Raw genomic sequence first — 27,248 nt, 5'->3', positions numbered from 1 at the left:
TCAGGCAGCATCCAAGGAACAGGAGAATCGACATTTCGGGCATAAGCCCTTCTTCAGTCTTCACTTTCTCCCAGAAGGGATATTCCCAAGGTTGCAACAGGAAGCAAGGGAAGAGATTGCTGCACCTTTGGTGATGATCTTTGCATCCTCACTGTCCACTAGATGAGTGCCAGATGATTGGAGGGTGGCAAATGTTGTTTTTCCCTGTTCAAGAAAGGGAATAGGGATAATCTTGGGAATTACAGACCAGTTAGACATGTGGTGGGCAAATTATTGGAGAAGATTCTGAGAGGTAGGATTATGATTACTTGGAAAACCATAGTTTGATTAGAGGCAGTCAGCATGGCTTTCAGGGGCAGGTCATGCCTGAAGCCTATTTGAATTCTTCGAGGAGGTGACAAAAAAAAAAACCCACCACATTGATGAAGGTAGAGCAGTAGATGTGGTGTATATGGATTTTAGTAAGACATTTGATAAAGTTCCCCATGGTAGACTCATTCAGAAAACAAGGATTCATAGGATACAGGGAAATTTGGCTGTCCGGATATAGAATTGGCTGGTCCATAGAAGACAAAGGGTGGTGGTAGTAGATGAACAGTATTCAGCCTGAAACTCTAACCAGTGGTGTTCCACAGGGACCTGTTCTAGGACCTCTGCTCTTTAGTGAGTTTTATAAGTGACTTGGATGAGGAAGTGGAAGGGTAGATGATGGCACAAAGGTTGGAGTGGTGGTGGATAGTGTGGAGGGCTGCTGTAGGTTACAACAAGACATTGACAGGATGTAGAACCAGGCTGATAAAATGGCAGATGGAGTTCAACATGGACAAAATGTAAAAGAATTCATTTTGGAAGGCTGGTTTTGAACACGGATTACAGGCTTAAAGGCAGGATTCTTGGCATTGTGGAAGAGGAGAGAGCTCTTGGGGTCCATGTCCATAAATCCCTCAAAGTTGCCATCCAAGTTGATAGGATTGTTAAGATTTGAGGTGTTGACTTCTGTTAGTGAGGTAATTGCATTTAAGAGCAGTGAGGTTAGGCTGCAGCTCTACAGAGCCCTGGTTAGACTACACTTGGAATACTGTGTTCCATTCTGGTTGCCTCATTTATAGAAAAGGATGTGGAAGCTTTAGAGAGGGTGCAGAGGAGATTTACCAGGACGCTGCCTGGACTGGAGGGCATGTCTTAAGAAAGGCTGAGGAAGCTAGGGCTTTTCTCATTGGAATGAAGAAGGATGAAAGGTGACTGGATAAAGGTGTACAAGATGAGGGGCATAGATAGTGAAAAGTCAGAGACATTTTCCCAGAGCAGAAAAAGACTATCACAAGGGAGCATAATTTTAAGGTGATTGGAGGAAGGATCGGGGAGATGTCAGAGGTTGGTTCTTTACACAGAATGGTGGGTGCATGGAATGCATTGCCAGCTGTGGTAGTAGAATCAGATACATTAGGGACATTTAAGCAACTTTTGGATAGGCACACAGATGATAGTAAAATGTAAGGTATGTAGGTGAGATTGATCTTAGAGTCGGATAAAAAGGTTAGCACAACATCAAGGACTGAAGGGTCTGTACTGTTCTACGTTCCATATCTTGAAAAAAAATGTCCATTTCACAAAAGTGGTGGTGCTAGAGATTAAATCAGAAAAAGGTACATAAATTCCTAGGATCTAATCAGGTGTTCCCAGACCTTTGTGGGAAGCTAGGGAAGTAATTGCGGGGAGAAGTTCGCATCATTGATAGCCACGGGTAATGTGCCAGAAGGTTGACGGTTGGCTAAGAAGAGTAGTAAGGAATTGCCATGGAACAATCGACTAGTGAGCCAGACTTATCAGTGATGGTTAATTTGTTAGAGGGGATTCTGAGGAACACTATTCACGTACATTTGGAAAAGCAAAAATCTGATAAGGATTGGTGTATGGGAAATACTAACTTGAGTTGTTTTGAAGTAGTAACAAAGAGGATTGATAAAGATAAGAGTGGTGGAGGTTGTCTATATGGACTTCAGTAAGGTGTTTAACAAGATTCTGCATGGTAGGCCAGATTCACATGGAATCCAGCAGGAAAGACTAAAGTGGTGCCACTATTTAAAATGGCAAGGACAATCCATGGAACTATAGACCAGTGAGTCGGATGTCTGTGGTGGGCAGGTTGGAGGAAATCCTAAGGGATTTGAAAGGCAAGGAATGATTAGGGATAGTCAACAATATGGCTTTGTGCGTGGGAAATCATGTCTCACAAACTTGATTGAGTTTTTTGAAGTTAAAAAAAGAAGATTGATAAGGGCAGAGCAGTAGACGTGATCTAGATGGACTTCAGTAAGGCGTTCGACAAGGTTCCCCATGGGAGACTGATTATTTCATGAGACCTAACCTTGCTAAAGGGAGAACTAGCCATTTGGATACAGAACTGGCTCAAAAGGTGGAAGACAGAGGGTGGTGGAAGAGGGTTGCTGTTCAGACTGGAGGCCTGTGACTTGTGGAGTGCCACAAGGATCAGTACTGGGTCCTCTACTGTTTGTCACTTATATCATTGATTTGGAGGTGAACATAGGAGGTATAGTTAGTAAGTTTGCACATGGAATCCTGCAGGAAAGGCTAACGTGGGGCCACTATTTAAAGTTGTAATGACAATCCGTGGTACTATAGACCAGTGAGCTGGATGTCTGTGGTGGGCAGGTTGGAGGGAACCCTAAGGGACAGGAGGTGCAGTAGACAGTGAAGGAGGTTACCTCAAAGTACAACAGGTTCTTGATCAGATGGGCCAGTGGGCTGAGGAGCGGCAGATGAAATTTAATTTAGATAAATGCCAGGTGCTGCATTTTGGAAAGTCAAATCAGGTTGGGATATCTGGTCAGCATGGACGAGTTGGACCAAAACCTCTGTTTCCATGTTGTACATCTATGATTCTGACTCTAACTAGGCAACTGGATATAAAATTGGCTTGAAGGTAGGAGACAAGGTAGTGGTGGCGAGTTATTTTTCAGACTGGAGGCTTGTGATTGGTGGTGTGTCACAAGGATTGGTGCTAGGTCCATTGATTTTCGTCATTTATAAAATGATTTGGATGCAAAAAACAGCAGGTAACACCAAAATTGGTGGCAGAGAGGACAGCAAAGGTTACCTCAAAAGTACAATATTACCTTGATCAGATGAGCCAATGGACTGAGGAGTGGCAAATGGAGTTTAATTTAGGTGGAGGTGAGGTGTTGTATTTTGGCAAGACAAATCAGAACAGGATATATACACTTAAATGGTAGGGACCTGGGAATGTTGCTGAACAAAGATCCCGCCATGAGAGTGCATAGTTCTTTGAAAGTGGAGTCGGAGACAGACAGGGTGGTGAAGGCAGCATTTGTCACACTTGCCTTTGTTGGACAGTGCATTGAGTATAAGAGTTGGGATGGCACATTGCGGCCAGAGGACATTGGTGAGGCCACTTTTGGGATACTCCCTTCCAGGTCTGGTCTCCCGGCTATAGGAAGGATGTTGCAAAACTTGCAAGGGTGCAGAAACAATTTACAAAGATGGTGCCAGAATTGAAAAGTTTGAGCTATTCGTGGACACTAAATATGCTGCAGTTTTTTTTTTAAAAACCCTGGAGCAAAAGGAGGCAGAGGGGTGACCTTATATAGATTTTTTTAAAAAATCATGAGGGGAATGGAAAAGGCGAATAGCCAAGGTCTTTTCTCCAGGGTAGGAGAGTCCAAAACCAGAGGGTAAAAGGTTTAAGGTGAGGCCTGAAAAGATTTAAAAAAAAAGAGACTGAAGGGGCAACATTTTTGAGAGGGTAGTATGTATAGAATGACCTATGACAGGAAGTGAGAGGCCGGTAAAATTACATTTAAAGCAAAAGGGCACCTGGATGGGTATATGAATAGGAAGGGTTTAGAGGGATATGGGCCGAATGCTGGCAAATGGGACTAGATCAGTTTAGATATATCTGGTTGGCATGAATGGTTTGCAGTGAAGTGTTTCTGTGCTGTATAATACTAATGATTCTATAATTTGTTGCTTCGTATGGGTGAGACTGAAACATCAATACACAAAATAAAGGTTATGAAGGACAGAGACTTGAAATTAAAATAGTGGCCGACCGATTGACCCTGCTTTGATGCCAAAAAAAGGAGCAAGTGGCCTACACTTGTGGTGGTGCCTTCCAGAATTTGTGACCAACTATACAGGATGGTACTCACCTTGAGGGATGCTTGCAGGCTGCTGTGCCATGCACCTGCAATCCTGTTCTTCCAGACAGTTAAGGTAATTTAGAATTAGAATCCCTACAGTGTGAAAACAGACCCTTCAGCCCAACAAGTCCACACCGACCCTCCGAAGAGTATCCCACCCAGACCCACTCCCCTACCCTATTACTCTACATTTCCCAGCTAGTGCACCTAACCCACACATCCCTGAACACTACAGGCAATTTAGCATAGCCAATTCACCTAACCTACACATCTCTGGACTATGGGAGGAAACCCGAGCACCGGGAGGAAACCCACATTAGACACGGGGAGAATGTGTAAACTTCACACAGACAGTCGCCAGAGGCTAGAATCAAAGCCAGTTCCCTGGCACTGAGACAACAGTGCTAACCACTGAGCCACCGTGCCACCCTAAACAAAATAAATAAAAAACTTCAAAGAATTTAATTTAAAAACCCTTAAAATCACCAGAAATAAGCAGACTGTGAAAAGAACTTAATTATTTGCAAAGATTACTGAAGTTAATTACAAGTATAGCCAGTGAGCCCGGTTAATTCATGAATATTCAGCTTCAAATTTCTTCTTGACATTTTATAAGTCTCAAATTGGATAATGCTTGCAACTTGGATGTTCTGCAGCTAGCTCGCTGACCTCTTAATAAGATGATGAGTGAATCAGATGACTTTGACAGACCTAAATTGTTGCCAAGAACAAACATTGATTGCTTCCCATAACACAACCATTTCAACACGTTCACTTCTATCAGCTAGTTAGGTCTATATTACAACATTAATTGGGTTTATGGACTTTGGCAGGGAGTGATTTACCACTGAAAACAATTGTCAAGTAAAAAGCTGGAGCCACTACAATACTACCATAAGACAGAGGATCAGGCCATTCAGCCCATTGAGTCTGTTAGTCTGTGGCTGATTGGTTTTGCGAAACCATTCTCCTGCTTTCTCTCCTGGATCCCCTTTACAATCAAGAACCTATTTTAAATATATTGAATGACCTGGCCATCACAGCCTTCTGTGACAGTGAATTCATATCTGTTAAAATAACAAAGCACCATTTTGATTTTACATCACTAGAACAAGTAACTAAACAAATAGCCAAATTTAAACACTCCTCAAACAACCTAAGAATTGTTGAATAAACTTAGTTTTAGTTTTAAAGAAATTATATCCAATTAAATGCTATCACTCAGTCAAGACAGAATTCAATTCATGCATACCTCAAAAAAAATGATCTCCTCTCCATGGAGGTGTTGAACGAGCTCACTGATCAAGATCAAAATTCTAGTTCTGCAGTGATAGCAGAAAGGGTCATATTCTGGCACAAACACCGACATGTTCTTCTATTTGTCTGCTGTTACATGCCTTTAAGTTAATTAAGGGAGCAGATCTACTTTCACACCAAAAAGTAGATCAGTGTTTTGACCTTGTTTACCAGAGACAAAAAAAAGTATGCCAACTCTGCACAGTTTCTTTTCCACTGACTAAGCCATACAAGCAATCCATTCCAAGAAACACCTTCACTGGAAGAGACTCTTGCACGCTCCCAAATAGTTTAGTTTGAGCATCAGGAAGACAATGGTCATGGTTCAGGATGTTGTCAGTCTACATATATAGAATGAAGGACACGATACTGGAAGTTGACGGTTTTATGCATGTAGGATCCACAATTGTAGCTGTTACATCAAAGCAGAGTAAGAATGTGGAACAGCAGCAACCTGACTGAACTAAGTCTAGCTAGTCTTCCCTATCCATGCACTCGTCTATGGTATTGAGGCCTCAAATGATGTATGCCAGGCAGGAGAAAAAGGCTGAGCCTTCAGGCCTCAGACACAATATTCCCTCTAATCTAGATGGCCAGTGGGAGACTCTGTACAGTCCTGGAGTGTCTACAGTTCGCAGAAGCCGCTGCTGCACATGGATGTCGAAGGTTGGTACAGTCAGGAAAAATTTAGAGGCAATGTTGCCCTGAAGTATCTTCAGCGTCTCTGTAGGACAAGGTCTCCAACTCAGAGCCTGGAGCATGCTAATTCCATCAAGCAATGTCTCAAGTTGACGACAGCATGGCCAGCAGAAGGTTCGACACATACTGCTGATTGGCATGCCAGCAGAAATTAAAATAGCTAGCAAAGAACAGCTAAGTAAAAACGTTCATTAAACAGTGCAAATTCTCTGTTATTGTCCTCTTGCCAATGCCACACGACCATACTACAAATTTCCTGAGTCTCACTATACAATGCTCAGTTGACCACCACAGAATCTTACTGAATGCTTTTTAGAAATCCAAACAGACCAGAAAGAATGAGACGGAATGAGAGAGAATGGTGAGAAGCAGTGAACTAGATATGTAAAAAACAGATAAGTGTTTCTACAGGAATTTGAAAAGGAAAGAACATGTAAAGTTAGTATTGTTGCCTCCCACCGACTCCCACAGCTACCTGGATTACACCTCTTCCCACCCTCTCTTGAAAAAATTCCATCCCGTATTCCCAATTCCTCCGCTGTATCTGCTCCCAGGAAGACCAGTTCCACCACAGAACACACCAGATGGCCTCCTTCTTTAGAGACTGCAATTTCCCTTCCCACGTGGTTAAAGATACCCTCCAACGCATCTCGTCCACATCCCGCACCACCGCCCTCAGACCCAACCCCTCCAAACGTAACAAGGTCAGAACACCCCTGGTGCTCACCTTCCACCCTACCAACCTTCGCATAAACCAAATCATCCGCCGACATTTCTGCCACCTCCAAAAAGACCCCACCACCACAGGGATATATTTCCCGCCCAACCCCTCTTCACCTTCTGCAAAGACCGTTCCCTCCGTGACTACCTGGTCAGGTCCATGCACCCCCCTACAACCCACCGTCCCATCCTGGCACTTTCCCCTGCCACCGCAGGAACTGTAAAACCTCCTGGCTAGGCGACATCATCAGTGCTTGGGAGCCTCCTGCGAAGCGCTTCTTTGATGTTTCCTCCGGTGTTTATAGTGGTCTGTCCCTGCCGCTTCCGGTTGTCAGTTTCAGCTGTCCAGTGTAGTGGTTGGTATATTGGGTTCAGGTCGATGTGTTTGTTGATGGAGTTTGTGGATGAATGCCATGCCTCTAGGAATTGTTGGAGGCTCCCAAGCACTGATGATGTCGCCTAGCCAGGGGACGAAACATTTGCAACAAAAACTTCCAGCTCGGCGAACAGAACCACAACAATTTCAACTCCCCCTCCCAATCTGTCGAGGACATGGAGGTCCTGGGCCTCCTTCACCGCCGCTCCCTCACCACCAGATGCCTGAGGAAGAACGCCTCATTTTCCGCCTCAGAACACTTCAACCCCAGGGCATCAATGTGGACTTCACCAGTTTCCTCATTTCCCCTTTCACCATCTTACCCTAGTTCCAAACTTCCAGCTCAGCACTGTCCCCATGACTTGTCCTACCTGCCTATTCCTTTTCCACCTATCCACTCCACCCTGACCTATCACCTTCATCCCCTCCCCCACTCACCCATTGTACTCCCCACCCTCCTCTAGCTTATCTCTCCACGCTTCAGGCTCACTGTCTTTATTCCTGAAGGGCTTTTGCCCGAAATATTGATTTCGCTGCTCCTTGGATACTGCCTGAACTGCTGGGCTCTTCCAGCACCACTAATCCAGAATCTGGTTTCCAGCATCTGCAGTCATTGCTTTTACCTCTCTTTCTCTAGATGACCAGTGTTAATAGTAGGTAAGGAATGGCAGATGAACTGAATAAATTGCTTGTCTTCAGTATCGCGGATAAAAATTAATCTTCCAGTAATACCTTGTCTCCCTTTGACCTTAGTTACAGGTATCAGTGAAACTACAATCACGAGGGAAGTGGTATTAAGCAAATTGATACAGTTTATCCCAAAGCCCTAAGAAATGAAAGTGTGGTAGAAGCACTGTTGTGAACTTTCCAAAATTCATAAGATTCAGGAAAAATTCCAGACTGAATAAGTAGCCAATTTGTAGCCAGATAGCTCTATTCAAAGACGGAGGGGAGACAAAAAAAAAGCAGGAAACTATGAGCCAGTTAGCTTGGGACACCTTTTGTGGGGAAGATGTTAGAATTGATCACTAAACAGTTTGCACGTATGTATTTAAAGCTTCAGGTAATTAGAATTCACCGAGCCTCTTCCTAATCTCTAGCACCATAAGAACAGTGGCAGCAGACACAAGACCACCACAAGTTCCTTTCTAAGCCATTCTGATTTGGAACCACATCACTATTCCTTCAGTGTCACTGGGTCAAAGTCTTGACATTCTTAACAGCAAGAGTGCATCCCTCCCTCAAGACTGCAATATTCTAAGGCAGCTCACCAGTACTTCTTGCAGAACAATTAGGGATGGTCAAACAATGCTGACTAAGTCAGCAATGCTTTCTAGAGTCAGAGTCATAAAGATGCACAGCATAGAAACAGACCCTTCGGTCCAACTTGTCCATGCCGACCAGATATCCTAACCCAATCTAGTCCCACCTGCCAGCACCCAGCCCATATCCTTCCAAACCCTTCCTATTCATATACCCATCCAAATGCCTCTTAAATGTTGCAATTGTACCAGCCTCCACCACATCCTCTGGCAGCTCATTCCATACACGTACCACCCTCTGTGAAAACATTGTCCCTTAGGTCTCATATCTTGCCCCCCTTACCCTAAACCTATGTCCTAGAGTTCTGGACTCACCGACCCCAGAGAAAACCTCTACAAAAGGTCACCCCTCAGCCTCAGACGGTCCAGGGAAAACAGCCCCAACCTGGTCAGCCTCTCCCTATAGCTCAAATCCTCCAACCCTGGCAACATCCTTGAAAAGGGTTCAGAAAAGATTTACGAGTTTCACAACATCTTTCTGATAGGAAGGAGACCAGAATTGCATGCAATATTCCAACAGTGGCCTAACCAATGTCCTGTACAGCCGCAACATGACCTCCCAACTCCTGTACTCAATACTCTTGACCAATAAAGGAAAGCATACCAAACACCTTCTTCACTATCCTATCTACTTACAACTCCACTTTCAAGGTCTCTTACTTAAGAAACATAAAGAAACTTACTAATCTTAAAACTTGGATTGCAATTGTGTTGATTTTGTTAATACAGATTATGAAAACTCAACGCTTCAAACTAGTTGGCAGGAATGCCAACATGCGCTTCTACTTTGCAAGTAATTTTTCAGAACCATCTCAAATGAATTTTAGAAGACCACATGACATCAATTAAATGTATTAATTTCCTTTAATTAAGCTAGTCTCTTCCACCACTAAAATAAAATGCTTTATAGATGGGTTTTCACTTATGTAACTTACACGTAATTCACGACAGGCTGAGAAAACACTTGTAAGAGACTTTCTTCCATGGCATCTGGACTGGCTAGGCCATTATTCAATGTCTATACCTAATTACCCATGAAAGTGGTTGCAAACAGCCTTCTTGCTATCAGAGAGACTTGTGAATCCTCACAATACTGTTAAGTTTCAGAATCTCTCTCACTAACACAAAGTGATACAACTCTGCTTCAAGCTTTCATATTCATAGAAAGTATTTTTTCATAAAGCATTTGAGGCCATTGCTTTCCTTGTATCCCTGTGCTTTTTATAGCTCTTCACGTCTGTTGGATTAACCTTTGTCCTTGGATATTTGCACAAAATATCCAACAAGATTGATGGTCTTTAACCTTTTCATTGCTTAACTGCACAAATGAGAACACAGAAGTTTAAAATTCAGAACCACAGGGATTGTATGTTATGTACATTAATGACTTGGATGTGATGTAGAGGTATAATTAGTAGGTTTGCACATGGCACAACAATGGTGTTGTTGTATATAGTGAAGAGGATGGCCTCATGCTACATTGGGCAGAGAAATGGCAGATGGAATTTAATTCCAATAGGTGTGAGGGAATACATTTTGGGGGGTCTAATAAGGGAAGGATTACGCAATAAATGCTAAGTCCCTAAGGAGTACTAAGGAACAAAAAAGACATTTTATGTACAAGTCCATAGATCCCTGAAGGTGTCAGCATAAAGGATGCCTGCCCTCAGTAGCTGGAGGTGTAGAATATCAGTGCAATGAAATCTTGTTACAACTTCACAGATCATTGGTCAGGCTATAGAAGGACACAACTGAACAGGAAAGAGTGAAGAGGAGATTCACTAGATTACCTGGGATGAAAATTCTCAGTTACGATGGGAGATCAGATAGGAGAGTTTGTTTCTCTTGGAACAGAAGAGGCTGAGGGGGACCGGACTGAGGTATACAAAACAATGAGAGGCAAAGACAGATTGTGAGAATCATTTCCCAATGGCAGACATGTCTAAGAACACAGGACTTTTGATTAAAGGTGAGGAGCATGCAATTTCATTTAGGTGGTGATAAAAATATTGAACGTGTTGCCCTAGAGGGTGGAGGCAGTATTCTTGCAACATTTAAGAAACACGTGGACGAATACTTAAGAGGGCATAGCAGGCTATGGACCAAGTTCAGGTAAACGAGGTTAGTGCAGTTTGGTGTTGAGAGATAAATGGGAGGGAGGTGAGGAGAAAAGGTAGCAGAGTGCTCAGAAGGTAGATGGAGGCAGAGGTAATGGCGATAGGTCAGAGGGGAGGGTGAAGTAGATAGGTGGGAAGGAAGATGGACAGGTTGGATAGGTTATGAGGGCAGTGCTGAGCTGAAGAAGTTTTCCTCCTCTCTCTACAAAGATCTGAGTGTCTCAGTCTTAGCTACCTCCTCCCTAGCCCCACCCTCTCTTATTTATCTCTTCACCCCAGAGGCTCCCAGCCTCATCCCTAATGAAGGACTTTTGCCCAAAACGTTGATTCTCTTACTCCTTGGATGCTGCCTCACCTGCTGTGCTTTTCCAGCACCACATTCTCTACTCTGATCCCCAGCATCTGCCATCCTCAATTTCATCACTTTGGCCTTGGATGGGGTCCAGAGAAGACTTACAATCCTGGGGATGAAAAGCTTGTCACATAAGCAGTGGTTGAGGACACCGGGTCTGTATTTGGAGCTAAGGAGCATGATGGTGGGGATCTCAATGAAACTTAGAATACTGAGAGGCCAATAGAGAGTAAGACATGGAGAAGATGTTCCCACTGGTAGGTGAGACTAGGACATGAGGGCACAGCCTTAGAATGAAAGGAAACCCTATAGAACAGAGAGGAGGAATTTCTTCAGCCATAGGTTAATGAATCAGTGGAATGCATTGCCTCAGAAGGCAGTGGAGGACAAGTTACTGAGTGTACTAAGATAAGAAATAGGTAAGTCCTTGATTACCAAGAGGAGCAAGGTTTATGGAGAAGGCAGCAGAATGTGAAATCAGCAATAATTAAATGGCAGAGCAGACTCAATCAACCAAATTACCTCATTTTGCACCTATATTTTATGGTCTATCACACAAAGAACTTAAAGTTCATCAGTAGCAGTTTGCAATAGCAGAGTGATAATCAAATTAGGACGATCTTTTTAAAAACAATGACACTTGCATTGCAATAATCTAGTTTCATAGTTCCAACTCAAACTATTCTCAAAGTGGCTGAACAATTAAAAGCTCACAAAGAAGAATGACATTCTGTAGAATTCCTCTCCAGACTTATTTCGTTATAGGGGTTACACTGCTAAAACTACATGCTACTCAATTATCTTTTTGAACACCAAGCTCCAAATTAAATGCTGAAAATCTGCTTACAGCATCTAAGTCTTTCATTGGTAATCCTCTGCACAGATGGCCAGTCTATTAACACAAGAACATAACTGCCTGCAATCAGTGGGAGTGGCCTCAAACTGTTAGACAAATACACAGATCAAAGTGCAAACACACAGCACATTTTCCTTCAAAACAGAATGGATATACAAATCATTTTCTAGTGTATATTTCTGAAGCAGGGATTATGGTTGCATTCTTCCCTTGGAATTCTGTTGGCAGTGTGCAAACTATATTTTAATCAACACCCTGTGACCTACATTGATAGCATCCAAGAAATCATACAGCATCAAGGGCAAGGAGGGAGATTAATATTTAATTTTGCTTGATTTACCCTTTAACAGTAGAAAATACAGTACATCTATTCTTTGTTAAATCAAACTTGCATGACCTAAATCTTCAGATTAAGCTTTAAAAGCAAATCAGACATGGAATCTCAGAGAGACTCCTTGCAGAATTCTTTCATTTTAAAAGTGAGTGTTCATCTTACGATTCTATATCATTTTTTGCTTATCCCATCTCCTAACTCTATAATGGAGTGAAGATACCCAGAAGAGATGCACATAGAGAGTTAATTTAGCTTAAGCATGGAATATAACTTCAAACCTATGGTAAATTGCACCAATTCAAAATGCAACTGGTTGCAAGGGGCCATACTGTTTTGTTAGACAAGGTGCAGTGTCATAACATTGTCAGGCATAAAAGTGACCTGATGTAATGAACAGGATGTTCGTACCAGATAAGAAAATTCAATGCCTTCAATGTGCTCATCCTTCGACAAACTGAAGCACTTCTGGAACAGCATTTCAACCTTGAGACAAAGGTCATAGGTTACTGGCAGCAGCAATCCCTACCCTTTATGCAGTTCAGGGATTTTGATAACCCACAGCAGGCCCTTCAGTTTTAGAGTACCATCAGCAGTGCCTTCCAAGAAAGGCAGTCTAAAACTGTTCAGGGAGGTTCGTGAGGATGGCACCAAGAATGAAAAGTTTAAGATTTCATTTCATCCCCTAAAGTGTGGAAACAGGCCCTTCAGCCTAACCTAACTTTAAGGCATCAGCTTTATGAAATATTATGAGGGGAAAACAAGGTAGCTTGGATGGAGAGATGAGAATTTGAGCCTTGACACCAGGCATAAAGCCATAGCAACCTTTTTAAAAACAGGAATGGATTGAACATCAGGGATGCTCAAGAAAAAGCCACTGGAGGAATATGGGTATAGTGAAGGGTTGATCAACTGGAACAGATTACAGACTGGGAAAACAAAGATAGCTAAAAGTAGGGATCAGTGAGCCATTTTCCAGTTTGAAAGGTCCAACTAATAGAATGTCTTGTCATCAGAAAGTGCCAGGGCTCAACTAATCAAGAGTTTATCATTCATGGTACAAAACTAAAGAAGTGCAGATGCTGAAAATATGAAACAGTGTTGCAGAAACATAGCAATTCTGGCAGCATGTGTAAATAAACAGAAGCAGAGTTCACATCGAGTCAGTGACCCTTCATTCTAAAATCTATTAATAATTTGGGTGAAAAGATCAACATATATAATTTTGCTGATGACAAGATAAATAAGGAATCAAGTCATCAAGAGAAGGTGGACAGTCTGCAAATGGATATAGACAGATTAAGCGAATGGAAAAATATGGCAAATGGAATATAATGTGAGAAGTGGGAACTTGCCCATTTTGGCAGAAAATACAGATACAACTACTTAACTTGCACACCTACAGGTACAGAGGAATATTGGTAGGTTGGTACATGAAGTATAGTTTGTCTGCAGGTCCAGCAACTGACTGGGAAGCTATATGGAATGTTGGCATTTATTGGAAGGGGATGTAGCACAAGAATAAAGAACATTTTATTACAGTTTGGTGTGATCACATCTGGATTGCAGTGTAAACTTTTGGTCTTATTTGGAAGAGGGTACACCTTCATCTGAAGCAATGCAGTGAAGGTACTCAAGATTGATTCCTGGGATGAAGGGTTTGCCTTATGAAGTAGGTCCTTTAACCATTGGAGTTTAGAGAAAAAAAAAAGGAGAGATTTGGAATTTAAGATCTTGAAAGAACTTAAAAGATTAGATTAAAGAAAGGTTACTTCCCAGAGATCTCTTTTAAAGATAGAAAATGAGTGGAATTGCTGATGGACATTAGTCTATGAACTTTCGCAGAGAGAAAAAAGTGGAAGCTGGGGTTGTTGAAATTATTCAAGGCCAGATTAGGTGATTTTTTTTATTAGATAAGGGAATCAAAAGGCTTTTAGGAGACAATGGGACAGAAACAGGAATATGGAGTTAATACAACCTGTTTCTTTATGATCTTATTGAATGGCAGAATTGGCTTGAGGCATCAAAGTGTCCTACTCCTGCTCTTAAGTTCCATGATGTGATATACCAGAAACAGAATCTTACAACACTTTTGGCATACTTTGGTTGTGCTAGCTTAGAGTACTATCCAACTGTTCCCCTTAGCTCCTTTCCTAGAACCTGGGTAGTCATGTACAAAGGGCCTGTTTCCACACTGCAGGGATTCTATGATTCTAATGAAATCTCTTTTCAAAGTCACATTATTTTGAAAGAAACGTTTTAAAATGATAAGCCTTTTCACAAAGTAGAAAATAAAGCAGGAAGAGTTGCCAATGACACTCACGCCACTAAAATTGGATGAAAAGGAACCACTTTTATCCATTATGACAAAATAATTTCAAGGAATAGAAATATAAAAAACTATTCTTTTAATCCAAGGCCAACAGTTTCTCTGAAAAAAAAAGCTTCTTGAAAACAAAAATTACATTTAAAACAAAATGGAAATTGAATGTCTGCTATCCACTCAGTCTACACAGTCAAAATGCTTACTCAATAAGTAATTTGCCTGAACATTAGACGTTTCAAGTGAATTTTTAGTAGTGGCAATTTTCTCTTTGAAAGTTATATTTAAACATTACTCAAAGCCTTTATGTAATTAATATTAATAGCTGTGTTCTTGCAAAGAATGTCCAGATAGGAAGCTTATTGCAAGCTGTCAAGATCCTTGCACTCACACCACCTACTAGAGTGAAACTGGGAGGCATCTGTTTCACAACCCAGCCTAGATAGAGGTGCTGCTTTCAAATACCAGCATTAAAAAAAGTGAGAACAAACTCCAGAGGATTCAAATGGAAGACTACAGTTCACAGCTGCAGCCCTCATTGAGCTGCAAAATGCAGAAAGTGACAAATCTCAAAACTACATTACTCAGAATCAAGAAGTTACAGATTGTTCTGGTATAACATCCACTTCATAACATGAATTGGCTGTAATGCAATTAATGAATTATGGATGCTGTTTGGACAATGCAAAACTTTCTACTGAATGGATATAGCAATTTTCTACAGCAATCTTCCACAGCTGTTTTCTACAGCATGAGGTTGCTGAGGAACATAACTGTTGTATGATAGCAGAATGACTAGTGCATTTCAAATTGGCATCTAGGTTTATACAAGTCACTGCTCATTACTCAAATCCACTCCATCGATCGATAGATGCAAAATCCAAAATGTTGGAGTTGGATGCTGAGGAAACATTAAAATCAGATGAGATACATGTATAGTAGTGGAACAGTCATGTTACTAGACCAGTAGCCCAGAGAATGGGAATTTAAAAGCCAAAATTTCAATTTAGTGTGATTAAATCTGGAAATGAATGTTTAAAAAAGTTTGACAATCATTTGTTTATGTCACAATACTTATATACAGAACAAGTTTACTAATTCCCCCAATCTCCTTCATAACAGACATTTTATCAATCCATATGCGTTGTTTGTCTTTTGTGTGGTTTTAATAAGAGGATTCAACTGAGACAATTCAGCACAGGCAGTCAGTGTAATGCACACTGGTTTAGAATAGGTCCTCCTTGGTATTCTTTCAGAATTCAGAAATCTTACTACACAGCCATCCTCACTTCAGACGGTAAATAGAGAATAGGTAGTTACCATTTACTCACAAGATTCTAACAACCATTGCACTTTCTTGCTCTCTTTTCTACAAAAGATAGAAAGCCAGACCAATTGGAGCAAAAGGGCAGGGATAGGCCAATTGGTCTTTCAAACTTGCTCCATCCTTCAATAGGATCATGGCTGATCAGTTTGTGGTCACATCTCCATTTTTTTCTATCTACATCATGTTTAACTTAATCTCTTATGTCTATCAAAAGAGAACTTTATGAAGGCTGAGTTAGAAGGTCCAGCCGCCACTACTTTCTGGAAAAGAGAATTCTTTGACTGCTGGCAAGAAAAAAAAAAATACTTACTGGTCTTTTGAAAAAGTATTAAGAATGAGGTCTCTGTCTTCCAGCTTCTGCCTCCACCTATTTTTACAATAGGTGTGGAATATGGATACCACGACCAGACCTACATACATGTAGGTAAATGTGTCAATTGGTGGAAACAATGGCTTTCCAATAAAAATGTTGACTTGGCTAGCAGTTTCTTGTATATTATTCTACAATTAGAGTCAGAGTCCTACAGCATGAAGACAGGCCCTTTGGCCCAAACTGGTCCATGCCGACCAAAATGCCCATCCACACTAACCCCATTTCCCTGCACGTGGTCCATATCCTTCTAAACTGTTCCTATCCATATATTTGATCACATGCCTTTTAAGTGTTATTATACCTGCCTCAACTACTTCCGCTGGCAGCTCATTCCATATGTGCAACTTTTTTCTTCGCAGGTTGGTACACCTTAGATTCCCTTTTATTATTTCCCCTTGGACCTTAAACTGTTGCCTTTTCATCTTCAATTCCCCAACCCTGGGAAATGATTGAGTGCATTCACCCTATCCATATTGCTCATGATCTTATACACTCTAAGATCCCCTCAGTCTCCTACACTCTAAAGTAAAAAGTCTAGCTTGTCAACTTCTCCTTGTAACTCAGACCATGAGTCCAGGCAACATCCTTGTAAATTTCTTCTGCACACTGTCCAGTTTAATAACCTCCTTCCTATAGGAAGGTGACCAAAACTGAACAATACTCCAAATACGGCCTCACCAACATCCCGTACAACTGTACCATAACATCCCAACTTCTATACTCAATGCCCTGACTGATGACATGTGCCAAAAGCCTTCTTCATTGCCCTATCTGCAACAGCACTAGTACACATCAATTCATGCTACTGCCTTCATCAAAACTCTATTCAAAATGTTCTTAGTAACGCACTTAAAATTAAGAAAACAGTTCTGTATCTATTTGCAGAATTAGCATACTAACCAGAAGCTCCTCTTGCATAAACTACCCCCTGTTACTTTTAGATCTGTCTTTGGAGTTTAATGATTTTACATATTTCCTGTATTGTATTCTGTTGAGACCCAGTTTATTGCTCCAGGGACAGATTTCAAATCCTACCACAGCAGCTACTGGAATTTTAATGCTTCACAAGTCTGGAATTTAAAAAAATAGTTTCACAGACACTTATCAAGATTATCACCAACACTAAAACACCTGGTTCACTAATATGCTTTAGGTAAGGAAATCTGCCATCCTTACCTAAGATTACCCTCTAAAATGGTCAAGAAGTCATTTAATTTAAGGGCAATTTAGGGATGGGAGGTAAATGCTGGCTTTGCCAACAGTACCTGGATTCCATCAAAGATAAAAATAGTCTACACATCTGCTTTTACTTATAAACTACTTAAAATTTACTCTAAGTTGACAAAAGAAGAATGGGGAGTGGTTGAAGTGATGCTGATCACTTTAATAGGCCACAAAATAGAAATAAATTCAGTCAAGAAAATACTACCAAACTTCAATGTAAAATTGGCAACGTCTAAAATTTTGATATAAGGATCAAGGGGAAATATCAAATTTAAATTCAGGATGGTGTTAGCAACTGTCATAAAAATAGGTAAACTCTGAAATTTATTCAATTGTGTCACTACAATAGCAAATTTATTAATTGATAAAATTTGTAGCTAAATGAGAATCTATGGTTTCAATATTTGTTCAGAAGTAAGAGCAAAGAAACAAAGCAGACCCCAACTGGTCTAAATCACTGGCTTCTTCACTCCTATGCTATCACTGGCTCTCCATAAATGCTCAGACTTTTCTCCCTCAGATGTTTATCTAGATTCACTTTAAAAATGTATTTATGGCTTTTGTTTCAACCATTGCATGTGTTAGCATGCTGCTTTATCACTTTGGGTAAAGTTCCTCCTGAATTCCTTATCAGTTTGTTAGTGATCATCTATTTATGGCCTGCCATATATTCCCCACTACACAAAAACCATCTCCTAGAGGGGAGGCAATGGCCTAAATGGTATTATCACTGGTCTATTAATCCAGAGACTTCAGTAACATTCTGTGGATGCAGGTTTGAATCTCACCATAGCAGATGGTGGTTTAGAACGGAATAAAAAGCTGGAATTAACAGTGTAAATGACAACCCGTCTGGGTCACTAATGTCCTTTAAAGAAGGGAAGTGCTATCCTTACCTGGTCTGGAATCCCCTCCCCAACCCCCACTCCATCCACTGATCCATTCAAGACCTTGCATTTCTAAAAGCTACCCTCTTCTCTTAAAAAGAAGAGGGGTTGACCTGAGGAAGGACTTTAATTTATTTGGTAGTATAGGAATTTTAAATTTATTGCAGGATGATGGCATTGTGCTCGGCTAGCAATTATTGCACATCCCTAATTGCCCAGAGGGCAGTTGAATCAACCACATTGCTGTGGGTCTGGAGTTACATGTAGAGATTATGGGGGGAAAAAATTCTAAAAAGATCTTACAAATCAAGTGTCCAAGGTTAGGCAGATGCGATTTTCTCAATTCTTTTGGTTTTTGTCAACAAGGTCAGGTTGCATGAGGGTGATGGAAGATTCTCAGTTCAGGTAGCTGGTCAGCTCTAGTACACATTGCGCTGGCAACTTGATTTTCAGAGACACTGAAAGCCATTCTTGCTTGACATGCTCAACGAATCAAAAAATCTGACTACAACAGGATGAATGTAATTGTTGTAACAGATCACTGTCTGGACATACTTCCAAATCAGTACCTTTCCCTACAATATTCTAAGCCAGCAAGCGATCACCCCAATTTCTATTTAACATCTTATTTGATAGTCTCAGATAAGCAGTCTTGGCTAAAAAAAAAATTCTCTAGTTTTACCCAGAATGTTCATTTATTCTTTAGGCCTCAAAACCACAGCAGTTTTAATAAATGTAGTATTTTCAAATCCACAAAATAGCAAAGGTGCTTCATAGTTGTACTATCCAAAGTGTTGCAAGTTTTGCTCCCAACCACACATCTTTCTGATTTGGAACTATATCAGTCACTATTACTTCATTAGCACTGGATCAAGATTCAGGAATGCCTGAACAACACTACACAGTGTGGTTACACTCGGGATCCAGGACAGAGGGAGACATTAGGTCCCATGACTATAAGGAACCCACTGTGCTAAGGTCAGGGAGAGGACTAGGACTCTGATTTCTACCCTTGGTCAAATAGATGACAGCAGTGGCTCAAAACAGTGACTCACCACCACAGTCTAAGGATGGGCAATAAATGCTAGCCTCCCATACCACATCCCATGAATAAAACAAAAACAACAAAATTTGATCCAAAAGAAAACTAGCACTGGCTGGAAGGTACACTTTAAATAAAAATGATGTTCATACTATTACACAAGTGGAAATAAAGTGGGAGGGAGGGTGTGCTTCAAGCCAATGCAATTCCATAACACAGCTTTCTGAACTAATTTTATCTATCGGTTCCTCAAGCAATTAACACAGGATGTGGACTCTGATAGCAGAACCAAACCGTTAATTTACATCCTGGTCAACAAATTCTAGCTTTTGGTAGTCTGTTCTTTGTGCTAGGTCAATATTGAGAGAAAACACAGATAAAAATATACAAATAAACAAACAGTCTTACTGCTGGTTACCCACTTAGCACTGAAGCCTACAACATTTATACCAAATATTACTATACACAAGACCATTAAGCCTGCCTGAGTCATTGATTGTACAGTTTACTAATACAATTTCAACAAATTCAAGTAGCCACATAATCTTGAGTCATGAAAACAGATTAAAATTCTAGACTTTTTAAATTCACTCATGCTGTAGGCGTCGTTGGTAAGGACACCATTTATTTCAGTTATACCCATTCCTAATTACCCTCAAGAGTGTGGTTGGCCACTTATAACATATCACCTTAGAAGGAAGTTTACACTATAAAACCCTTCAAGCCTGCTAGTCATTAAATAAAGATTTCATTAAGGTCCCAAGTCCACTGCCCTGAATGCCTCCAACCCAAGTCAGCTCTCCATTTTTGAATTGATGCAGTGCAAATGGTGTCAGGAAGGGAATTCCAAGATTTGAACCCAATGATATTGAACATAGTGATTTAGTTCCAAGTCAATACGTTGCATGAGTTGGAGAAGAATTTTCCCATGCATTCCTACCCTCACCCTTCCAGGTACTAGAGGGTAAAATGTTTGAAAGCTGCCAAAAAGAGTTAGAAAAATTTGGGGGAAATAATTCTGGAAAATAAATAATTATAGCTTTCTCAAGGTACTCAAGCTAGAGTCCCAAAAGGCAACAATTATCACAAGGTTCAGTAAAATAGACTATTCAGTCCATTGTAGCTGTCCACTTTTTGCTGAAACATTCTGAACCTTTCCAAAATTTTTTTCAGAACTTTGAATTTTTCTGATTGAGGGAAAGCTGGATAAACATTAAAGATGTAAATGAATCTACCTCAAATGACAAAGCATTTTGTGCTCAAAATATTTTTCATCTGTGCTAATCTTAAATTCATGTCTGTTGATCAAAGAAATATTCTTGCCCCAACCATCAAAACAAGTTAACTAATAAAGGAAATCCCCTCAACCTTATTGACTCCATTATCCAGTATGGCCAACATCTCACTTGATTTGTCATAACTGCTTTCAGCAAGAATCTGTTCAGCTTCCCTCTTCTTGTTTGATTCTAAAGTGAATTAACATTACAATCATATCCATGTTCAGCAAAAGCTAAGAAGTTTCTCAGATGTTTACTAACTTACACATGACTCAATTCCTTTTCTATTCAAAGCAAAATTACTCCAAAAACATCTCAAACGTATCCAAGAAAAGCTACAAATTCTACCACAGAACTCAACACAGGCTTAAACAATTATTACAGGCACACAAATTTAGAACTCTTGCTACTCATATGATACATGATTTCATGCACTAATCTCAGAGCAATGTAATAACATTCTATATAGGAGATAAGACTGCATAAAATCCTTGGGGTCATTGTCAGCCACAAAAGAAAAATGCATAGCATCAACTTGCAACAGACATTATGACTTGCTCCATTGTATTCTGGCTATATACCCCCCCCAATACTTGATTTATTGTTGTGGAGCCAAAAAGGTGGAAATGCAAATACAAATATCAAGGTGAGGAAAAGAAACAAAAATGTTAAGAATAATGTTAAAAAAGGGACATTAAGCAAAGGATGAAACTCATTGCCCCCCTTTAAGAAAATTATCAGAGCTTGCTCAAGTGCATTAAAAATTTAACAACCCAAATCACAGAAGATAAACAGAACTTGCTTGTTTAACCAGAGATAAATTAGCAAGTGACGTCAAGTGCATGATTTACTAGCCTGATGGGAAAACAAGCTGCACCTGTCCAACGAGTGGCTGATGATCCAGCGAGAACCAATTCCCATTCCTCTGTTGACTACTTCAAAAGCAGTTTTAAAATACCTCCCAATGGCTTTATTCTAAGCTTACTAAGGTTAAACTGATACATAGGAGAAAGTGAAGACTGCAGATGCTGGAGATCAGAGCTGAAAAATATGTGTTGCTGGAAAAGCGCAGCAGATCAGGCAGCAAAGGAGCAGGAGAATTGACGTTTCGGGCATAAGCCCTTCTTCAGGAATCTTCATCCATTAGCAGGGACCTAAACCCTTGACCTACCTACATCATATCGAATGCAATGGTTGACGAATGTAGCTCATCACCTCCAAAGGATGGCAAAAGAATGATGGCCCCAAAAAGTGATACTTACATCCTATGAATGAATTTTAAAGACAACCAAGTTAATGTCTATTTGTGCCTGATTCAAGTTTAAGATTTTAGTCCTGGACCCATCTTCCTCTCGCTGAAGCAGAATATAATATTCAGAATTTTACTCTTTCTGCTACCTAGAGGCAAGTACACAGATCATGAATTAATTCCATCTCATTGCGTGGCACTCATCTGGTATAGAGCCAATGCCTCCAATGATTTCAATTTCACCATATGCCATTGGTATAGCCTGCCCAGAGGTTGAGTTCAGAACATGCAGTTTAAAAAAAGTTCCCCAATTTACAAATGCAATCCTAAACATAGTTGCAATTTTAAAAACATGACGTATGAATATTTTCTGTATTATAAACAGCTGCTTTCCAATGTCCTGCAAAGGTTCCAAACTTGTGTTGCACCTCATTTGGACAGCCACACAGTTTCTTCAAAAGATCTACTGTCATTATTTTTGGTTATTGCATCATGAAATAATGCAATCTCATCAGGACTAACCCCAAAGATACTTTCCCTTGTTATTCCTGCTCCCAATGCCCATCCAACCCTTCCAAGAGCTTAAAACCCATTTATATTTCTCTTTTGTTCTGGCAAAAGAGCTTCTGTGCTGATGCAAATTGATAACACAGCTGAGTTTTTTTTTGAAAGAAAAAGTTTTTTTACAAATTTTCAGCATTCACAGTATTTTGAAGTTCAGTTAAGAGAATAGGGGTCAAACAATGAATGCAACCGGATACTCAAAGCCCACACCCAATGGCACAATTCAAGAAAAAGATCGGCAAAACAAAAGTGAGAATTAATGTAACACTCCTTGCTCATCGCAACCTGTTTCCAAATTTTAAACTTTTATGCATGACCAGCTTCTGGACAAGATCAAAATCTCAATCTGAATGAAAGTACAGCAAGTTATATAAAAACAATCCCTCACTCTTTGGCAATGATGAAACTTCAAGTCTGAATCCAGGATCAGCAGTTGTGCAGAACTGGGAAAATGCACACCTAATTTTAAAAACAGATATGCATTTCATTTATATATAGCATTCAAATACTAAAGGACTCCAAGAAACCTTACTGGAATTTGAAGGAAAGCTTTGACAGAAAATATCTCCTCATATGGGTGAATCCAGAATGAGGAAACATTTAAAATTAAGGGTCACCTTTTTAGGACACAGCAGACAGGTTTCTTCCTCACTCAGATGTTTGGCACACTTTAGAATGGGGTTTCCGGAGAAAGAAAAAGAATAATTCTTTTTAGTCAAGTATTCAAGGTGGAAACAAAACCAAAGGTTAATTGGGTGTAGATAAGAACATGAAGATTAGAACAAACAGATCAATCATGACTTCATTGAATGGGACTGAATGTGTCTATTCATTGTAAAAAAAGTCAAAATTAGAGAGGGGTCTAAAGGAGTGAAAAGGCTTGTAAACTTTAAAAGAGTTACACACAACAGTGATGAGCAAACTGAATTTCTCACTAGTTACTAGTTAGAACAATTCTGGATGAAAAAATACATTTGGAAATTTTCTGCACCACCCAAATGTGCTCCAAAACTAGACTACTGGCAAGCCAAGTATGTAATTATGTAAATTGCACCAGCTACAATGGCGTGCAGGGTTTTTTTGCAAAAAAGTTGCTAAATTTATTCACAAAGCAGTATTGATGACAAAAACCCAGAGCATTTAATTATAAGTTCATTACCTCACTGAGCTGGATCTATACTTAAAATAGCTGAAAATGTGTTGCTGGATAAGCACAGCAGGTCAGGCAGCATCCAAGGAACAGGAGAATCGACGTTTCGGGCATAAAGCCCTTCTTCAGGCTTATGCCCGAAACATCGATTCTCCTGTTCCCTGGATGCTGCCTGACCTGCTGCGCTTTTCCAGCAACACATTTTCAGCTCTGATCTCCAGCATCTGCAGCCCTCACTTTCTCCTATACTTAAAATACAGCATCACCAGCGAGAGGGTTCCTTGTAAAAATTTAAGTTTCAATAGGAATTTAAAGCTTTTTCAATCAAAAAGTTATTTATGGCAGTGCTTAGACTAGATTCTATGCCTTCTGCATTTCTCCTTCACGTAGTTGGGGGGGTTCAACTATATTTCTCTAGCATTCTGCTAATTTGCTGCAATGCGATCCGGAACCTCAGGATCGCACCACTCCCGGGTGTCTGCTGAATTCCCTACTGGGAATATTCGCTATGTTCACGGCCCCGCGTTCCGCTCTCAACCTATACAGACATATTCTCGAGGTACGGAAGCACCTGTTGCAATGAGAACCACACCTCCGCCTCACGCCCACACAGTCGGAACACGGAAATACCACAATTTTTAAAAAAAAAAGATAAGAAAAGTTCGTTACCTCTTTACGGAAAGCAACCGTTTTGGAGAATAATTTTCCAATGGGAAGGAGGGGAGGGGAAAAAAAATATGCTTCAATTCCACAGCCAGGTTTAACAATCTGCAAGTTGGCAGGCGATCAATGCAACCAAGACAGCCAAAATATATTTTTTTTGTAAAATTATAAACCCTTCACAGAGCTGAAAGTGCCCTGGATTAATGCGTGAGTAAACACCGCAACTTACACTAAAAGTAACATCTGAGAGTGTCGCAGTCCGGGCCCGGCACTGCGCAAGCGTCACTGCTTCCAAACGGGCCCGGCTACGCACATGCGCACTGGCACAGATGCACCAGCTGCGTGCGCGTCTCGCCGGGAAACCATGGCAACCAGGCCTAGCCCCGGACCAGACTCAACCAACCGCCAACGGTTTCGTGGTTCGCCACCCGCCCCTTTCAGCGACTGCCCTTACATCGGTCCGACATCTCCCGCTTCGGGAAGCCAGCTCCTCTCACGTCGAGTCCAGCGCCGACGATTTTTTTTTTTAATCACCACACTCCAATTACATTCGGAGTCGCAAAGCCATCACAACTACCTCTCCCTCCCGGTCTTCACTGCTTCATTTGAAGCAAGTTGACGCCGGCGCCTTCATCTAAAGCGGAACCTGATTGGCCGAGTCCGTCGGTCGGCACGCCAACCAGTTAGCCCGACGCTGATTGGCTTAGCCGGGGCCCAGTGGACTGCCCCGCCCCCGTGCCTGGCGGCCCCGCCTTTCCAGTGTTTTGGCCCAGAATCAGGACAGGATGGCAAGAGTGGAGAAAGTAAGGAATGCAGATGCTGGAGATCAGGCTCGAAAATGCTAAATCTGAAGGGAATAACAATTTCCATTTGTGGGATATAGGTGAATTAATGTTATTTCTGCAATTATAAGTTCTTGATACAGAGTAAATGAATTCACATTAGTTTGGCATTGTTTCGGCCGAGAGCTGAATTAGCAAGAATGAGGAAATATATAATCCATTAAAGAAAATGGTATGTTAGCATGAGACGTGATTACAGAACAATGGTAGAAATACAGGCACTAGATAAAATGCTGTGAAGAGAGGCCTGTATAAACATCTGTTTTCCCACTTGTATGGGGACACAGGAACAAACCCCAATTAAAAGGGCTTAGTAATAAGATGCTGTGAGGGGCAGCGCAGATGGAGGGAGTAGATAATGGTAAGCAAAGGATGGGATGACGTCAATCAACCTTATGGGAGCCAGAGATAGGCATTTGTCACGGACAAGGCCGGATAAACAGAAGTTGTGGGATCAGTCTTAAGGAAATGAGTGACATAAGCTCAAATTGTATAAATTTTGAAAGTTTGTGGAATATTCAAAATTTGTGAGAAGATTTGTAGCTCGGGTGCTCGTTGCTATGGTTCTGTTCGCCGAGCTGGAAGTTTTTGGTGCAAACGTTTCGTCCCATGGCTAGGCGACATCATCAGTGCTTGGGAGCCTCCTGCGAAGCGCTTCTTTGATGTTTCCTCCGGTGTTTATAGTGGTCTGTCCCTGCCGCTTCCAGTTGTCAGTTTCAGCTGTCCGCTGTAGTGGTTGGTATATTGGGTCCAGGTCGATGTGTTTGTTGATGGAGTTTGTGGATGAATGCCATGCCTCTAGGAATTCCCTGGCTGTTCTCTGTCTGGCTTGCCCTATGATAGTAGTGTTGTCCCAGTCGAATTTATGTTGCTTGTTGTCTGCGTGTGTGGCTACTAAGGATAGCTGGCCGTGTCGTTTCGTGGCTAATTGATGTTCATGTATGCGGATTGTTAGCTGTCTTCCTGTTTGTCCTATATAGTGTTTTGTGCAGTCCTTGCATGGTATTTTGTACACTACATTAGTTTTGCTCATGTTAGGTATCGGGTCCTTCGTTCTGGTGAGGAATATGATGTGTATTTGTCATTGCCTTACCTGGCATTAGACATTGCACCCACTTGCAAGTGTACAAATAAACGACACTACTGTTTCAGATTTTTGTCTCGGACTGAAATTATTGAAGTGAGTGAGCTTTGTTTCTCATACATTGCATGGTTTATTGTTTTAATGAGGTTGAAAATCATATAACACCAGGTTATAGTCCTTAGGTTAATTTCGAAGTACAAGCTTTCGACTATAATCTGATGTTATGTGATCTTTAACTTTGTCACGTGTACCAAGGCACAGTGAAAAGCTTTGTCTTGGGCGCATTACAGGAAGATCACACAGTTAAGTAGTATAGATAGTAAATAATAGGTAAATAGCGGCAAAAACAGAAGGGTTATTAGTAATTTTTAAAAGCATGCTATTTAATGAATGTGGAACAATTGTAGGACATAAGACACTTAGATCTGTATGCAGGAGCTTACAAGGATTCGACCTGTTGGACCGAAGGGTCTGTTCCATGCTGTACATCTCTGACTCTATATCTGACAGGGGAAAAATTTGTTTAATTCCAAATATGAAAGGTAGGTTCACTAGTGTAATTCCAGGGATAAAGAACATAAGAACTAGGAGCAGGAGTAGGCCATCTGGTCCTTTGAGCCTGCTCCGTCATTCAATAAGATCATGGCTGATCTTTTCGTGGAGTCAGCTCAACTCATCCGCTCCCTCACTGTACCCCTTAATTTCTTTACTTTTCAAAAAAAATCTACATTAGCTTTAAAAATGTATACTGAAGTAGCATCAACTATTTCCCTAGGCAAGGAATTCCACATATTAACAACCTTTGGGTGAAGAGGTTTCTTCTCAATTCAATTCTAAATTTGCTCCCTCTAATCGTGAGGCTATGCCCTCTTGACCTAGTTTCATGTGCCAGTAGAAATGTCTTCTCTACTTCTATCTTATCTATTCCCTTCATAATTTATACGCTTTGATATGATGCCCCTCATTCTTCTTAATTCCAATGAATATAATCCC

At 40.8% G+C, this 27,248-nt stretch overlaps 1 protein-coding gene across 8 annotated transcripts in view; it reads right to left on the bottom strand.

Moving 5' to 3' along the window:
• The window catches only part of ssx2ipa (synovial sarcoma, X breakpoint 2 interacting protein a), a 62,794-nt gene extending 37,876 nt beyond the window's left edge, over positions 1-24,918 (bottom strand). For 4 of the 8 annotated variants that reach the window (XM_043698604.1, XM_043698599.1, XM_043698606.1 and 1 more), the window contains exon 1: positions 24,336-24,552. The gene's annotated coding sequence lies outside the window, so the exon portion shown is untranslated. The other 4 variants (XM_043698605.1, XM_043698600.1, XM_043698602.1 and 1 more) reach the window with 4 other exon arrangements.
• Between the last annotated feature and the right edge of the window lie 2,330 nt (positions 24,919-27,248).

Source organism: Chiloscyllium plagiosum, chromosome 11 (genome assembly GCF_004010195.1).
Source record: "Chiloscyllium plagiosum isolate BGI_BamShark_2017 chromosome 11, ASM401019v2, whole genome shotgun sequence".
Lineage (NCBI taxonomy): Eukaryota > Metazoa > Chordata > Chondrichthyes > Orectolobiformes > Hemiscylliidae > Chiloscyllium > Chiloscyllium plagiosum.
This window is presented reverse-complemented; position numbering and strand designations above follow the sequence as displayed.